Below are 18,311 nucleotides of genomic sequence, written 5' to 3' on the forward strand. Positions count from 1 at the left end.
TGATTAACAGCCAGCATTTATTGAGTGTCAAGCACTTTACATTCATTAGATCATTTAATCATCACAGTAACCTGGCGAGGCAGGCATTATTATCCTATTTTACAGATGAGGAAATTGAGCTTGATTGAGTTAAGTGACTGGCCCAAGATGACAGCACTAATAGGTCTGGGACAGAGATTTGAACTAGGTTTGCCTGACTTCAAAGCCCATATTCTTGAACCATTATATCATTCTGTTGTCTTCACATTCGACACCAGGGGTTGGTAAAATATAGCCCATAAGCCAAATCTGAACAGCTGTCTGTTTTTATAAATAAAGTTTCATGGGAACACAGCTAGCTATAACCATTGATTTATGATGGTTTGTGGCTGCTTTCGTGCTACAGGCAGAGTTGCATAGTGGCAACAGAGATGGTCCACAGCGCCTGAAATATTTACTCTCTGGCCCTCTACAGAAACAGCTTGATGGATTGTGGAGGCAGAGTGCACCGAGCAAGGGCTCAATGCCCGATAGAGCTCAGAGCAGAAGGAACGACCCGGGGGGATGAACTTGAACCTACGGCCACTGTAGCTCTGGTTTCTGCTTGGACATTTTATTTCAGTCTTATGGCCTGGGTTGCACTCCAAGGGTTACTTATTTCCTCTGCACATATTTTATTTTGATGCCAAAATTTCAGATCTGTTTTCTTAAGAGCAGAAGGTCTTGACCTCAAAGCCCGGGCCATCACACAGCTCTCTGTGGAGTGGGGTGAGGGAGGCCAGCTGCCGGTCACCTTCTGCTCCAGCACCGTGGGAGGCCTGAGTGGCAAAGCTCCAGCCCCGCTGCTCCTGGGCGGTGTCTGCAACAAGAGGCTTCAGTCCCATCCCATCAGCCATCCACGGAGAAGCTCTCTCCAGAGGTCAGGGGGGAAGCCGGGGAGGGCGGGGGAAGGAAATGCCAATCAACCCATCAAAGCCCCGCCCCCCCGAGGCCCCAAGGCTCCGGAAGCTGAGTCTGCGCATCCTTGACCCACCCGCAGGGAGCCGGGGGCTGGGCGAGCCGGGGAAGTGCATTTGGTAATGATTCTAGATTTCCTGTTTGGTTTCTGTCCAGGGGGCTTTGGGATATGCTAACTCGTATTATATGTGTAGACATGCACATTTCATTCCTCTGTTTTTCTTTTTAATTCCTTTGCTACTTTTCCTCCTCTATAGCTTATTTACGTTGTTGTTGTTGTTAATTGCTGTGGCACAGGGGTGGACCAAGTTTCCAGCCTCCTTTGGGAAAATGTGTAGAAAAGCGGAGGCAAGAGAAAGGGAGAGGCCTGGAGGCTCTGCCTGGACTCCTGGGATTTGGCCTGTTCGCCAGGGAGATTCTCCCCGAGACGTGCATCATGGTAAGGCTGTAAAGAATCTATTTAGGTAAGCAAACGTTTATTTAGTGCTTACTGTCTGCCTGGGTACAAAGGCACAAAAGAAAGCTCAGTCTTGCCCTCTAAGAGGTGAAAGAGTGAGAGAAGAAGAGAGGCAAGGAAAGAGAGGATGTCTAAGTAGTCTGGTAACTGCAATGGCAGAAACAGGCTCGGATGGAGATGGGGGTGCAGGGTGTGGTCACATATCCTTTGGTTCAGCTTTCTCTTCCAAGCAGGACCCAGCCTTAGTTATCCAAGATGTTGAGGGCACCTCTCACCAAAATAACAATCCAAGAAGTAATAAACCCAGGCATCACTGCCGGGCCCTTCCCCATCCCCACCCCCCAGCACACACACCACCCTGCTGCCTGTGTCTGTAGCCTTATGTAGTCTGGCAAGGTTGGACTACCTCCGGCAGCCACCATTTGCCCCCTAGGATGCCATCTTAGCCTCCATGGGGCTGGCCTGGTGGAATCTGGGACCGCTTGATCCTGTAAGCCTCAGGGAGGCTGGGATGCCAGGGAGGAGCCAGCACTCCTGCAGGCTCTGTGTCTGCTCTGACCACATTACATAAAGGCTTTGATCCCTCCACTGGGGAGAAAGGAGAGCTCTCCCTTTTCAGCACCTTTCAATATCCTTCCCTCTTGCTGTGCCTGGCCCCTCTGTCACCTCACTGAGGAGGAGACACCTCACGGAGGAGAAGACAGGATGTGTTTCCAGCTGGGCCCTTTTTCTTCCTGATTTAGACTGGGAGTGAATGAAGCTCTTTAAGCTGATTGTGGTTGCAGCCACGTGGCTCAGGTTTCACCTAAAGCATCAGGTGGTGGTGGGGAGGGAAGGACAGAGGAGAGGAGGACAAGAAGGGGGAGGACAGCCAGAAGGCCCTCATTGCACCTCGCCTTACCCGTTGCTTGGCTGGTGGCCTGCTTGGCTGGTGGCCTGCACCTACTGACCGCGGAGCCCAGGCTGGGGTGGGTTGTGGCGGAGCCGGGTCAGGGCCTCAGCTTGGTCTGCTCCACGTGGTCCCATTCCTTCTGAAGATCCTCCACCAGGCCAAGCTGCCTGCCTTATTCATCTGTCTTAAGTTTTGAAACTGGGGGAATGGGGAGGGTACTGCAGTCTCTCTGCTGTCTTCCTTTTCCTCCTATTCCTTCTCACCTGTTCTTCCAAGAACTAGGTGGTTTTTTTTTTTTTTTTTAAAAACAAAAACTCCAGCAAGATGATGTGATGTTGGTGTTTTTGGTTTGTGCGTGAACTCCTCACTTGAAACTTTTTTTTTATTTTTTGAGATGGAGTGTTGCTCTGTAGCCCAGGCTGGGAGTGCAGTGGCGCGATCTCTGCTCACTGCAACGTCCGCCTCCCAGGTTCAAGCAATTCTCCTGCCTCGGCCTCCTGAGCAGCTGGGATTACAGGCCCCCACCATCATGCCTGGTTAATATTTGTATTTTTTTAGTAGAGATGGGGTTTCACCATGTTGGCCAGTCTGGTCTTGAACTCCTGACCCCATGATCCACCCACCTCGGCCTCCCAAAGTGCTGGGATTATGGGCATGAGCCACCACACCCGGCCCCCACCTGAAGCTTTACAACCTGGGCAACCTGAACCCTCTGAACCAAGGGGAAGGTAGAAAAATAGAGTTCTCCTGTGACGAAAAGCAAAAAAAAGAGTACATCTGGAACCTTTTGACCCTCTCCTCTGACCCCCAGCCAGACAGCACTTCCCAGGCCAGTGGCTGGTGGTGTCTTCTGCCCATGCACAAAGGAGCCATGTTACAGGTGCACTGAGCTCTGTAGCTAGAGAGAGTCCAGCAAAGCTGGGCACCGAGAATCTTCTGAAAGTGCTGGGGTTTCCCCCAGAAATGAAAGGATCTCAGAAATGATTTCTCATTGCTTTCCAATTAATCAGCTTATTATCTCTCAATTTACCATCCGTGCGCAGTCTCATTCTCTGCCTCAATCTTGTACAGAAGGATGCTGCATTTTATCATTTGGCCAGGTGGAGGTTCTTTTTGAAATGTGAATAATTGCCTCCCAGTTTATCACTGGAAAGTTCACGTATATGGATGTGTGTATGTATGTATACTTTTTGCACTTATATACACAGAATCTGTCAAGAATTTTACAAAGGAGTAAGACCCCAACATAAAATAGCTGGCTCCCCAACCCAACAGCAGTTCGTGCACACTCAGTACTTGGTAGGGTGGCCGTCCTGTCCCGGTTCACCTGGGACTGTCTGACATTAAACCTGAAAGTCCTGGGAACCCCTCAGATCTAGACAAATTCGGGAGACTTGTTACCCTAAAGCCAGGCCTTTTAAGTCCATTGTCTCAAGTCCTCATGATGATACCGTAAATTAGATGATACTTTTACAGACAAAGAAACAGATGTTGAAAGAGTTGCCGAAGGCCGTGTGGAATCAGGGGCTGAGTCTTGTACTTAGGCCAAACTCGAAGACCATGTGTCTTCCATCAGGACACCTCAGACCTTGCAAACACAAATAGGAAAAGCTCTGTCGGAGGCCCCAAACAGCTGACAGTGGCTACCTGGGGTTGGAAATCGTCATTTTTCAAAAGGGTTGGGAAGCTGGGAAGAGATTGTTCCTAAATGTTATTTGCCGGCTGGGCTTAGGCAGCTCAGAAATCTCTGAGTTTCTAAGCCGGCTGGGCTTAGGCAGCTCAAAAATCTTTGGGTTCTGAGGGGGACTTGCCCCCTGTCCAGTTAACATTCCACGTGGAATGCTCACCTGGTATGCCTGAAACTCCTCTGGTATACTAGCTCTGATGTTTTTTTCTTTTCTTTTCTTTTCTTTTTTTTTTTTTTTGAGACAGAGTATTGCTCTATCACCCAGGCTGAAGTGTGATGGCATGATCTTGGCTCACTACAACCTCTGCCTTCCGGCCTCAGCCCCCCAAGTAGCTGGGATTACAGGCATGCGCCACCACACCCAGCTAATTTTATGTTTTTAGTAGAGATGGGGTTTCTCCATTTTGGTCAGGCTGGTCTCGAACTCCTGACCTCGAGTGATCCACCTGCCTCGGCCTACCAAAGTGCTAGGATTACAGGCGTGAGCCGCCGCGCCCGGCCTAGCTCTGGTGTTTCTAGGCCTCTCTCTGCTGTTAGCATCGCTAAGGTAGTACCAGAGGAAATGAGATTGGGGAAGTGGGAATTTGCCAAGAACTCCCCCTGGAAGCTTGCAGACTGGATTCCTCCTCCTCCTGTCCCTTCCCCCCTCAGCCCATCCTCTTCTCCCCCAGAGATTTCCAAACAGGTTCTCCTCGCCTGTCTGCCAGACCTGCTCGGGGCTGCTGAGACAAGCAGAAAGATGGAGAACTAATTACTGTTTTCTCTTTCGCAGGCCCTGTAGCTCTGCCAGACCAGGATTCCCATTCTGTAGAGACCCCAATCCCGTGCTGGTGCCTGGAGGTGTCCCAGGCCCAGATTCCATCTTGCTCATTATCATGGGCCTGCTTCCAAAAACGTTTTCACTCCCCCAGCTCTCCGGCCCCTCCCGCCACACACACCTCTTGTGTTTTCTGTTCCAGCTTGCTTTGAGGCCACCTAGAGAAAGGGATGGTTGGGTTTCACCTGTGGCCCCGAATGGCCAGAATTGAACTGATAGGAAACCAGGCCAGGCCATTTCCACCCATGAAGCGGGGACAACGAGGGCCCTCTTGGGAGTTTTCTGTTTTAAAAAGAAAGGGATCGCAGAGGTCTGGCGTTTGAACTCCCTGAAGGACACAGGGCCGTTTACTCAGTGTTTGATGGGATGAGTGACAGTTACAGAGAACAGGAGAGCCAGCAAGAACCAGTGTGGGGAGCGTTTTCTTGGGCTGCTGAGTCCCATTCTGAGGGCAAAGCACAGCTCTCACCCATGCAGCTGGGTACGTGGGTCTCCAGCACCCCCCGGCCCCACTCGGCCCCCATCCTGCTGTTCCCATTGAAATAATCACAGGGTAGGCCCAGCCTGGTTGCGTTGCCAAGACAACTGCTCTAATTTCTTTTAATCCCAGTGTTCCTTCCTAAAGGGACCTCCCCCAGCCCTCACTCCCCCCTGCAACGTGTTTTAATTGTAATAACTCCTGGGTTTTCGGGAGGTAATGACCATGTGTGGGGAGCTGGCGCTGGCCTGGCTCCATCCCTGAAGTTGCTCGCCCAGCGGCGCCAGGCAGCCCTCCGGCCCCCAGCAGGAGTCCTCCAGGAGCCCAGGGCAGGCGTGGGCAGGGTCTGCCAAGGGGGTCTGCGGCCTCAGTGCTAATGAACGCAAGCAGCGGGTGGGGGGCTGGGCCCTGCAACGTTTATGCCCTGAGGACGTTTTATGACATGCCACCCCTTGCCCCCATCTTTCTGCCCACCCCCTGCCTGCACACTCACCTTCAGAGAATCCACGCCCCACTCCAGGCCCCAGGCAGCTGCTGGTTCAGGGATGTGACCTTTCTTCCCCTGCTGGCTTCCAGCAGGTTCCTGTGTCCGTGGCATGGATGCTGGCTCTTACATTAACTGCAGGCAGAGAGTTGAATTCGAGGAAGTGTTTGTATTCCTGGTAGGACAAAGTTTTACAAAACCATGGTTTTAGTAAAATAACTTTCTTAGGTTTGCTTGCTCTCTCTCTTTCTCTCTCTCTTTCTTTTCTTTCCAAGGTCTTTCTCTGTTGCCCAGGCTGGAGTACGGTGGCACGATTGTAGTTCACTGCAGCCTCAACTTCTTGAGCTCAAGTGATGATCCTCCTGCCTCAGCCTCCTGAGTAGCTGGGACAACAGGCACACAGCACTACACCTGGCTAATTTTTAAAAACATTTTTTGGAGATAAAGGGGTTTTTGCTATGTTTCCCAGGCTGGTCTTGAACTCCTGGCCTTCAAGGGTCCTCCTGCCTTGGCCTCCCAAACTGCTGGGATTACAGGCATGAGCCATTCTGCCTGGCAGGTTTTATTTATTTATTTTTTATTTTATCTTATTTTATTTGAGACAGAGTCTTTCTCTGTTGCCCAGGCTGGAGAGTAATGGCTCAGCTCACTGCAACCTCTGCCTCCTAGGTTCAAGCGATTCTCCTGCCTCAGCTTCCCAAGTAGCTGGGATTACAGGAACCTGACACCATGCTCAGCCAATTTTTGTATTTTTAGTAGAGACGGGGTTTCACCATGCTGGCCAGGCTGGTCTCTCAAACTCCTGACCTCAGGCAATCCCAGCCTCCCAAAGTGCTGGGATTATAGGCATGAGCCACTGTGCCTGACTGGCTATTTTTTTTTTTTTTTTTTTTTTGAAAAAGTAAAAGTAACTACAGAAATCCAGAAGATACAAAAAAGCTTAAAGAGGAGAAATTGACCATAGTTCCCCAAACCAGAGGGTCATATGCAATCTGCAAGTTGGAAGGGTTCTTCTAGGCTATGGAGGGGAAAATTCTGAGACTTTCATCCCCATGAGCCAGCGGGACACTCACTATAACGTACATTTAGATCACTGGGAGTCATGTTACCATGCAGATTCTGAGTCAGCAAGCCTGGAAGAGGCCTGCGATCTTGCATTTCTAATCAGCTCCTGGGGGATGCTCAAGCTGCCTACCCACTGACCACACTTTCTTTTCTTTTCTTTCTTTCTTTCTTTTTTTTTTTTTGAGACAGAGTTTTGCTCTTGTTGCTCAGTCTGGAGTGCAATGGCGAGATCTCGGCTCACTGCAGCCTCTGCCTCCTGGGTTCAAGCAATTCTCCTACCTCAGCCTCCCGAGTAGCTGAGATTACAAGCATGTGCCACCATGCCCTGCTAATTTTGTATTTTTAGTAGAGACGGGGTTTCTCCATGTTGGTCAGGCTGGTCTCGAACTCCCGACCTTGGGTGATCCGCCCGTCTCAGCCTCCCAAAGTGCTGTGATTACAGGCATGAACCACTGCACCAGCCTCCACTGACCACACTTTCAATAGCAAGGGTCTAGGGCAGCTCTGTCCAATAGAACTTTCCTTGGAGATGGAAATGTCCCATATTTGTGCTATTGGATATGTTATGTCGCCACTAGCCTCATGAGGCTATTGAGCTGTTGAAATGTGGCTCATATAATCGAGGAAGATAATTTTAAATTGTATTTACTGTTTATATAAATTTAAACAGCCACATGTATGTTGGTGGCTACCATGTTGGACAGCACAGAAGATTCCATTGGTTCTTAAAAGACCAGGCACAAGTCCTATCTCCCTGCAAGGAAGAGGCAAACTCAGATGCAGGTGGCCACCTGGTCCTCAACTGTGTGCCCTGAATCTGCTGCCCTGACTCTCCCCTTGTATGAACTCTGCACTGGGGAGACCCATCTGCTTTGTATCCTACACACAGTGCTTCTCTCTGGTCGCTGTCCTGCTTAAAAGGGACTGCTGAGAAGTGAGCATAAGATCCGATGACCCAGCTTAAAAATAAGAACCTACAATCTGACCAAAGCCTGCAAAAGTCTGTACACGGCCATTCTCGGAAACTAGTTGCATTGACAGCGGTGCCGAACGTCCAGGGGCCACCACGGCCCATCAGACACTGTCTCCTGACTGCTCTTTCCCTCCTTGTAACATTAAGAGACAGTTTTGGGTCGGTGCAACAATGCTGCAGAAACCCTTGGTCCATGTGTGCTCCTACCAAAGCCCTCCCGGGCGGTGCCTTCCCATTCGCACGCTGAAATATTAGATGTTCAGTCGAGAGTCCAACAGCAAAATATTTCTGAAATTGTGTGTGCTTTTTTTTTTCTTCTAATTTAATGTGCCAGACAAGCCTCCCTGTAATTAAAACCAGAAACAAGGACCAGACTTAGACAGAGATTTGAAGGCTGTAAAATTCTAGGACAGGTTTATGTAAAGCAATTAAAAAGGGAGTTAAAAATTGTTAAAAAATTAAACACTAATTACTTTTTTTTCTCCTCTCATTTCTGCTGAGCTGTTCTAGCCGTGGAGCTCGGAGAAAGATATAAAAAGGAGAAAGTTTTGCCTCGTTGCTGTAAATCATGTTCAGCAAATGCTTCTCTGCATTTTGCAGCCGAACCCATCTGCTGTCAATTAGTCTAAATCATGCCTTTTCAATTAAAGTGGCTTAGGGAAGTCTGGTAGCGAAACGGGTGTGTGTGAGTGCGTGTGTGCATGTGCGCATGTGTGAGGGGAGGGGGCCGGCCTGGTGGTGGTAGGGAATGGGAGAAAGGTGAAGTCTGATTTCAGGCTGCGAGGTGGAAATATCTTTTAAAAGGTGTGATCTTATTTTAGTGTTTTCCATATAAAATGTGGTATTATTTGCATGCTGTGGGGAGTGGCAAAGGGTGGAAACAAAGCTGAAGAGGTGAGGCTTGAGAATTGGAAGTAAATTTGTTCTGGTGAGCCCCAGCTTGAGTGGAGCTTGCTGCCTGGATGGTGCCCGTGGGTGTTGGATGGGAGCTGCTGGAGAGGGAGTATCCTGAGACCACCATGTTATGAACATCTACGGTGGAGCAGGAATCATGGCTGCAACACTGGGTCTTTGGAGAACACAGACAGGGGCTTCCATGGAGGGAGAGTGCATTCAATATTAAAACTGAGACCTGCAGAAATTCTGCGTTCTGACTGAGGCCAGTGAAGGACGAGGAATGAGGAGGTGCTGTTGTCTTTCCAAGTACAGTGGACTTTCAACATCCCAAGATGGTCTGGGTGTGACCCAGGCAGGAGCTATAAGAAGGGTCTAGTCTCTAGGGACATTAAGAGGATCTGATGTCAAGTTCCTTTTTAGAGTCCCCCAGGCCATGTAGGCTCTGTCCTTGGGGGGAAGGTCAGATAGTGGCGTGGCTCACCTTCAGGCCAGGGTGTTTTAGCTAAGGAGCCATCGGACAGGTGTATGCATGTGTCTTTGCACGGAGAACCCCTCTGTGTGCGCTGTACCCACCTCTCACTTCCCAGCCTGTGATAATCTCAGTTTCCCAGCTCCTAACTCCTCCCCAGGAGCATCAGGTGGGGCTGTACCTGAGAGATGGGGTGAAATGCATGGTGGTAGTTGGGGCGTTTGTGTTTGACTTCACGTGGTCTCCTCTCCCCTGAAGAAGAGAAACATGCTTGCCTTGACTCAACTGAGATGGAGGAATTTGTGCTCTCTCCCTGTGCTGCCCTGCTCACAGTGGGAGGGGTGGGAAATGAAGTGGGTGGTCTGCCGAGGAGTGTTTATTTTCAGTCACTGAGCCCCTCCTCTCCTGCTGGCCTCACTCCCTCTGCAGAACTGCCCCGAGGGATCTGCAACCTGCTGGAAAACCTGCTCCTTGGTTGGGGTATAGAGGAGGGGATTTGGTAAGGGAAGGCCTGGTGCCACTAGCTGGGTCTTTGAGATTCAAGCTTGGCATCAATATTAATGATAATAATAGCTAAAATGTACAAAACACTTGCCATGTTCCTAAACATTATGCAGAATCCCTTATTTTAGACACTTGCCTAGTGTTGCACAGCTCAGAAGTGCAGAGGCAGGATTCAAAGCTCAGTTGCATGCATTTGACCCCTAGACTACACCACCTCGTATAGCAAGGGGCCTCTGCGGGCTTCCATGCCGTCTGCTGCTGTGCTCCTAAGCTGGGGTTTGGAGGAGGGTGCTGGTGAGGGAAGGCCATCTCAGCATTATTAATGGGTGGGCTTGGATGTGACTGATGGTGTACCGATCGACCTTTGAGTGGGGCACACCTGTATTTGCCTCCCAGCTATGTCACCTGCCCCTTATTTAAACCACCCCCAGACCACTTATTGTCTTGGCCCATCTGCAAAATGAGATTCAGCCCGACCTCCCTGGAAGAGGGCCACATTGCATTGACTGAATGTGCCCAGCATGGAGAAGACACTCCATAAACGTTGGGCTCCTTGCCTTCCTTCCTGGTGGCCTGATTCCATGAAGCTTGACCTGTTTTCTTTCTGGCTTCCAGCCTGTGATTTCCTGCAGGATACAGTTACAGGTCTCTTTCCAAGTGATTCACTCTAAACAAGACCCGGGTGGGATGCTGTCTGCCAAGCAGGCCAACACCCCAATAGGCTGGGCCAGAACACCTCATCCAGGGGCTCCAACCTCTGGAAAAGGTCACCTCCAGCTCCCAAGGGGCCCTGCCCTATGTGGCAGCTGGATGGAAATGTTGAGGCCAACTCAGCTTCTGTTTTCTGTCCACAGCTCCTTCAAGCTGCCTGGTGCCCCACCGGCCAGCCCAGAGGAAGGAAGGGCTGCCTGGCCTTGCTCCAGGGGAGCCCAGCAGGTCCAGCCGTGCAGGCTGTCCTCACTCTGAGCCCCTTTAATCCGATGGCTGAGTGCAGTGAGCCATAACCAGGGCTTCCAGGAGCCTCCCTGAGCCAGGCACCAGCGTTCCCAGCCACCTCCATGGGGGGTAGAGAGGCTGCTGCCTGGCTCCAGGAGCTGGGAGGATGTGGGAGATGGAACCTGGGGGCCAGAGGCTTCAGCTGGGTGCACAAAGGTGCCTCCCCACTGGGAGGTCCTCTCTGAATCTCGGAAAGGAGGTTCTGGTGAAGACAGCTGGCTGAGCTTGGGAGCTGTGTTAGTCTATTTTCACACTGCTGTAAAGAAATACCTGAGACTGGGCAATTTATAAAGGAAAGAGGTTTAATTGACTCACAGTTCCACGGCTGGGGAGGCCTCAGGAAACTTACAATCATGGCAAAAGGGGAAGCAGGGACCTTCTTCACATGGCGGCAGGAGAGAGAAGAGAGTGAAGGGGGGAGGAGAGCCCCTTACAAAACCATCAGCTCTTGAGGGAAGTCACTCACTATCACAAGAGCTGTATGGGGGAACCACTCCCATGATTGAATCACCTGGTACCAGGCCCCTCTCAACACCTGGGAATTACAATTTGAGATGAGGTTCGGGTGGGTTCACTGAGCCAGACCACATGGGGAGCCCACTCTGCAGGTACCACTTTCTTCCTCTTGTGGACCCTCCATCCTCCTCCCTGTACCCCAAGCATGGCGTTCCGTGGCTGAGCCGAACCGACTGCATTGATGAGCGTCGTTCCAGCCCTCATCTTCCCACTTCTGTCCCTGTCTTCTCTCAAGCTCTGCCCCTGGGATAATTGGAAAAGCTTTTCTAGCTAAGGGAGATGGAGTAAGGTGGAAGTGGTGCTTTTATTCAGGCCAGATTACGTCTTAGGAGAGCAGGGATGCTGAGGTCAGACGTACCAGCCTCTGAACTCAGTGCTGTCACTTGGGCTCGGTGGCCTTAGGCAGGTGACTGAGCCTCTCTGGGCCTCTATTTCTCCATCTGAAAACTGAGGACAAATCATACTTTCCAGTGTGATTCAGAGGATCTGAACTAATCAATAGGAAGTACCCAGTACAGCATCTGCTGCGTGTAACAAGCAAGGAATAAATTATTGCATGTCCTGCAAGTCCTCCCCCTCCCACTAATAAATTCTGTGCTTTGCATCCACGCACCTCACATGGTTATCACAGACCCTCTTCCATAAGACCCCATTCCATAGGACTCCTTCGGAGCCAAGTGACCAAGCTGTGTCTGGCCCTCCCCTGGGAGAAGTCTGACCCGGGCCTGCACTTGATGACAGGATCAGGTTGAAAGTCAAACCTGTTGTTCCTGGGTGGCTGGCTGGGGCTGGGAGATGGCCCTCTTCCCTGTGTGCAGACACATTCTCTGGGCACAGCTGAGCCTTAATGTGATGGTGGAGGGAAGCTCAGCCTGGCGTCTGGAATAACATCACCGGCCTTGAGGTTTGCACCGTGTGAAGGTCGGCAAGCCTAGTCAGCGTCTCGCTCTTTGCAGGCTTGGAGAGCTGCCCTTTGGTGGCTTACCTGCTGGTCCTCATGCCCCTGCTCGCTGAAGGCCTCTATGTCCCAATCAGCCTGCCTCTGCAGTTCACCCTTCCAGCCACCACACTGCCTTCAGTGAGGAAGGCTCTCATCAGAATTCTCCCTGCTCCCCCAGCTCCCTGGTTTTAGGGAAACCTACACCCCTACCCACCCCCCAGCCCCAGGAGAAAGCTACTGACTTAGGGATGGGGTCTCCGGGGGCCCTTGTAGCACTCCTAGGAGCCTGTACCTAATGAACTTGGACACGAGTTTCTGTCCCTTGTCCCTTGGGCTGGCCCAAACTGACCCAGCAGAGTCCCGGTTGGACGCAGGATGTGAGCCAGGTTTTAAGACTCTGTTCCCACATCACCTCCTTTCTAATGTGTGGATCGAAGGGGGCTTAGTTTGGCTAGAACTCAGGAGGGCAGGAGTGGCTGTGGGTGGGAGGAGTGGATGGACTATATGAGTTAAACACATATAAACCCAGGCTGGATTTTATGTGTTTTTAATATTCTCCCCACCCTGGGTTTACAGTTTTACCCTATGCTTTCCCCAGTCATATGAATCAGTTTGAATAGTAACTGTTTCCTTGACTGTCTAGCCCACCAGACCATGTGCTCCTTAAAGGCAGGACTCTGTCCCAGGTGCCAAATACAGCCCTTGGCTAATGGGGAGAGGATGATGGGGGTAGGGGGAGGGGATGGACAAATGACTGTTGAATAGATTTGTGGAGAGGTCAGGGTGAGTGGTCACCTCGGTGGACATGGGGTTTTAGAAATGAGGCAGGTCCTCTGAATATCCTCAAGTTGCTCCCCATCTAGCAGGCAGAGTCCTGTATTTGCTGCGTGGGTCTCAGGTGTCTGGGGGACTTCCCTGTGATGGGAAGCATCGGGTGGGTTGAGTGTGCCAGTCAGTCTGGCTGTAAGAGATGCCCCAAACTGGTGGACGCAGCACCAAGGCCCGGTTTCTATGTGAGGAGAGAATGGGGCTTAGCCTATCTACATGGCCCTTGGACCACCCTACCCAGAGCTCAGGAAAGCAGGACTGGTTGTAGGTGGGAGGAGCGGATGGGTGGGTAGCCACACCTTCCAGCCCAGCTAGCCATGAGTCAGGCTCTGGGACTACTTTAAAGGGCAAAAATGAGAAGCATAGTTCAAGTTACCAGGTCTTAGACACACAAACACTATTTTGGAGTCAAGAGCTTGGGTAATTTGGGGCCTCCTGCCAGCAGGCCTGGGTCCCTGGTTTTTTGTATCCTGAAGTGGAGGATGTGAGCTGGTAACTTTCTCGTGAGGCTCAGTCCACAGTGTGGGAGAGCCAGAGCCTTCAGTGGAGTCAAGAGAGGACCTAAGTTCAGAGGCCTGGGACTAGTGAAGGCTTTGCCCCTGCTTCTCTGTAGCTTTGGGGCAGTTCCTTAACTTTTCTGAACCTCACTTGTTTTTTATTTTTTTAATTTTACTTTAAGTTCTGGGATACATGTGCTGAACATGCAGGTTTGTTACATAGGTATACCTGTGCCGTGGTGGTTTGCTGCACTTATCAACCCGTCATCCAGGTTTTAAGCCCCGCATGTGTTAGGTATTTCTTCTAATGCTCTCCCTCCCCTTGCCCCTGACCCCCCAACACCCCGCGGTGTGTGATGTTCCCCTCCCTGTGTCCATGTGTTCTTATTGTTTAACTCCCACTTATGAGTGAGGACATGCAGTGTTTGGTTTTCTGTTTCTGTGTTAGTTTGCTGAGGATGCTGGTTTCCAGCTTCATCCATGTCCCTGCAAAGGACATGAACTCTCTCTTTTTTATAGCTGTGTAGTATTCCATGGTGTATATGTGCCACATTTTCTTTATCTAGTCTATCATTGATGGGCATTTGGGTTGGTTCCAAGTCTTTGCTATTATAAATAGTGCTGCAATAAACCTTACTTATTTATTGCAATTAAAATATTCTGCTTCATGTAGCTTCCAGAATCAGAATGACAATTAAGTCAAGTGAGATGTAGTTGAAAGCGTCTTCTGAGAAATACTCTAAAATGTCAGGTGCTGTTGGTGTTTGTTTCAGGGGGTGCTCAGCAGGGCTCACATGAGCTCAGCCCTGAGATGCCCCACTTTTTCCCTTTAGCTGGGAACTTCTCTAAATCAAGGTGTTGGAGCCGTGACTCATGCCTGTAATCCCAGCACTTTGGGAGTTCAAGGCAGGTGGCTCATGTGAGGTCAGGAGTTCCAGACCAACCTGGCCAACATGGTGAAACCCCATCTCTACTAAATATACAAAAACTTAGCTGGGCATGATGGTGGGCACCTGTAATCTCAGTTACTCTGGAGGCTGAAGCAGGAGGATCACTTGAACCCAGGAAGCGGAGGTTGCAGTGAGCTGAGATCATATCACTGCACTCCAGCCTGGGTGACAGTGAGACTCTGTCTCAGAAAAAAAGAAGTTGGTTTTTCTTGGTTTTTTTTTTTTTTTTTTTTAATCTTCTGATAAAGACAAAAGGCCTCATGAGAGATGTAGAGAGTCTCCTGATAGACAGATAAATGCCGAAAACTTCTGACCTAGACGCTGCCTTCAGGAAGCTGGGGCTCTGGTGATCAGCAACACTGCATGTGGTTTATCTGCAGAAAGTGGGGCCACGTGACATTTGGCAAACTGTACTACTGACCCTTCCAGCTCCTCCTGGAAAAAGCCTGCTCCATACTTCCAGGGGCAATCTGGCCCCTTTGAACTGGGCAAGTTCTAGTTGAACCTATGACAACGTCCGTTTCCTACCTTGTTCCGTCTTAACCCCAATCATCACGAAACACCACATAAGCCAATAGCATGTCTCTCCAGGGCTCTCTGACCTATCCCACATCCTTAATTTTAGAGCACTGTCAACTATTTATAAAAAAATCTTGTTTTATATATTTGAGTGTCCACTATAAGCAAAGATACAGAAAAGGTTGATGAGTAAGTTAATGGTAAAGTTATGAGAAATAACAGGCCCATGTTCCATTGCAGGGGTTAAGAAATATGAACTTGAACACAAAATGTAGTGGAGCAGAGGGCTCGGAAGGCAAGGCTCTGGGACCCATTTTGTCCAAAGGCATTTTCAGAAATGAGCAGCCCCCACTTTGGGAATCCAAGGGAGGCGGATCACCTGAGATCAGGAGTTTGAGACCAGCCTGGCCAACATGGGAAACCCCATCTCTACTAAAAATACAAAAATTAGCTGGGCACAGTGGTGCGTGACTGTAATCCCAGCTACTAGGTAGGCTGAGGCAGGAGAATCACTGAATCTGGGAGGCTGAGGTTGTAGTGAGCTGAGATTGCACCACTAAACTCCAGCCTGGTGACAGAGACTCTGTCTTGAAAAGAAAAAAAAAAAAAACAAAAGAAAAGAAAGGAAAGGAAAGGAAGGGAAAAGAGAGGAGTAGTCCCTAAGTCTTCTTATTTCTGGAGGGTCACTCTTCATTTTATCAAAAGTGTTAAAATGTACCCACATTTTAAAAAATTTAATTTTATGGGGATGCAGAAATGAGGGGATCTTTATAATTTTTGTAACTTTGAGATTTAAGAAAAAAGATCTATAGTTGGCCTTCGCTATCCATGGGTTCTATATCTTCAGATTCTATCAAACTCATTTCTAGATGTGGAACCCTTAGATAGGGAGGGCTAACTATATTCTTATTGAAATTTTATATTCTCTGATAACTACTTGAGGATGGAGTTAAATTACCATTGGCTGGTTAACAGTGTTATTTTATAAATATCTAACTAAATATTTGGTAAGAATAGGTTTTGTAGGTTTTTTTTTTTTTTCAGAGACAGTCTTGCTCTGTTGCCCAGTCTAGAGTGCAGAGGCGTGATCTCAGCTCACTGCAAACTCTGTCTCCTGGGTTCAAGTGATTCTCATGTCTCAGCCTCCTGAGTACAGTAGCTGGGATTACAGGCATGGCCCACCACCAAGCGCTGCTAATTTTTTGTATTTTTAGTAGAGACAGAGTTTTGCCACGTTGTCCATGCTGGTCTCGACCACCTGAGCTCATGCGATCTGCCACCTTGACCTCCCAGAGTGCTAGGATTACAGGCTAGTACAGCTCTTTATGTCCTGGAGTCAGTCCTTTTTTTTTTTTTTTTTTAAGGGATTCAAATGTTCTCCTGGGCTAAAAACCTATAGGCTTTAATTGCTGCCTATGTCACCATAAGCCTTGTTGGAGTCAGAGGCTTGAGTTTGATTGCTGTATGTTTCCAGACTAAGTGTTCACTGTGTGATCACTTTCAGTCTCACTTCCTCCATCTGTAAATGGGGCTAATTTGCTCCCACTGTTCATATAATTGTTGTGAAGATCATCTGAGATAATGAATGAATGGTATATAGCCCAGTGCGTCACTCCTACGTATAAAGCTGTCTGGATAAATGCGTTCACATTAAAAAACCAGATTAACAAAAGACACATGATTCTAGAATGTGAAAAAAGAATTATTTGAATTTGGATGATTTTCTTTTATACCCAAGTAAGAGCCTGCAAGCTCAGATTTTTTTTTTTTTTAAAGAGTGTAATTATCAAGGATTTCATTCATTAAGAATTCGGAATAATTTCACAATTTCACTCTGTCTTAGGTTCACCTTTATATTTTTTGTGATAAAAGGGTTTGTCCAGGGAGCTAATGACGTAAACAATATTTAATGGAGAGGGGGAGGTTTTTGGTCTACTCAAGCAAACAAGCTTTTTAAGCCCTTAGAAACATCTACTTGGAAACAATTAGCGTGTTAATTAGGGTGGATTCTTATCAGATCCCACAGAACCTCTTCTTGGCCACGCTCTCTCAGCCAAGGTACTGTGTACTTGGAAATCATACAGACATCCCTCTCTTCCATAGCTTTCTGATAGCTAAGGGTTTTACCAATTCACACCAGCCCTCCTCACTGAGCTTGACCTCCGGAGCCATGTGGAGGTGGGGTTTGATGGTTGTCATGGGAGTCCCCAGGAGGCCTTTCCCTAAGTACACGATGAACATCATGAACACGCACGTGACGTGAGTCATGCCTGAGTGGTTCCAGGTAGTTTCCCCAGCACAATATTTGGCAGTCGTATTTCTTGTCTTTCTAATTGGAGGGGCAAAGGGGTGGATTGATGAATGGCAAGTTGCAAGCTGGAAAATATGTGGGCATTTCAGAGGAGGTGCTAACAGCCACCTGGCGCCACTTTAGTGGGGTCAGTTTCTGCTTCAGGGCCATGTGCTGTGGTTGTCTCTTGGTACACTGTGCGCACGTTAGATTCTTGATGATGGGAAGGCATTGGAATTCAGGACATCTACATTCCAGCTTGGGCTCTGTTAATAAGCTGTGTGACTTCAGATACATTGCTATGACCGTGGATTAGTTAGGGTATATAGCACAGTGAATTTAATAACAATGATATATTGGGGGAAATTAGATGCTTTCGAAGAGTAAGCATTAAATGAATGAGGTTTTGCTTGACTTTATCGTCTGGTTCACAGAGTAAATGTGAGCTGGTAAATGGTCTTGTTCGGCCGATTCCCACATGGCTGAACAGCCATACCCAAGGTATCAATCAAAGGCTCATTTTGAATCGTTATTGTGCTATCAGCCTCCATCCTGGTCTAAATCTGTATCAGTGACTTGCCTGAAGATCGGAAAAGGCCACAGACGCCACTGGGCTAGGAGCGAAACCCATGTGATGGATGTAACATCGGGATCCCTGATAATTTCTGCAGACCCAAATGCCCGGCCAAACCCAGCAAGAGGGAAGAGTTTCAGTGACTGTTGTTCAGTTTCATGTGGTTTCAAATTCAGAAGCACAAGAACTAGATTAGAGAGCCCTCCGTTGGCAGCAGTTCACATGAAAGAGATCTGGAGGTTTTAGTTGACCACAAGCATAATACGATCCAACAGTGTGACTGTTGTGAAAAACACTGAAGTACGCGTAGGCTGTCTTCAGAGACATGTGGTGTCCAGATCCAGGGAGGTGATGTTGCAGCGTCTTCTGGCATGGGCAGGCCACGTCTAGGGTGTAGGTTTAGTCCTCCTGAGCATCATGTTTGGGGAGAAAAAGCATGACCCCTGGGGGCATGTCATGGAGGAGCAGTTGAAGTATTGACATGGATTAACTGGTCTGGTAGAGACCAGCCTGGTGCTCAGCATCGCATGTTCTCTTCCTGG

General features: G+C 49.0%; 1 long non-coding RNA gene across 1 annotated transcript in view; it reads left to right on the forward strand.

Moving 5' to 3' along the window:
* The first annotated feature begins 1,114 nt into the window (after nucleotides 1-1,114).
* The window catches only part of LOC105718172 (uncharacterized), a 59,424-nt gene continuing 42,227 nt past the window's right edge, over nucleotides 1,115-18,311 (forward strand). Inside the window, exon 1 of the long non-coding RNA XR_010339771.1 lies at nucleotides 1,115-1,375. This is a non-coding gene — a long non-coding RNA (uncharacterized LOC105718172). The remainder of the gene's footprint in view (nucleotides 1,376-18,311) is intronic.

This window comes from Aotus nancymaae, unplaced genomic scaffold (genome assembly GCF_030222135.1).
Source record: "Aotus nancymaae isolate 86718 unplaced genomic scaffold, 86718_ANA_hifiasm-v0.15.2.pri h1tg000089l, whole genome shotgun sequence".
NCBI lineage: Eukaryota > Metazoa > Chordata > Mammalia > Primates > Aotidae > Aotus > Aotus nancymaae.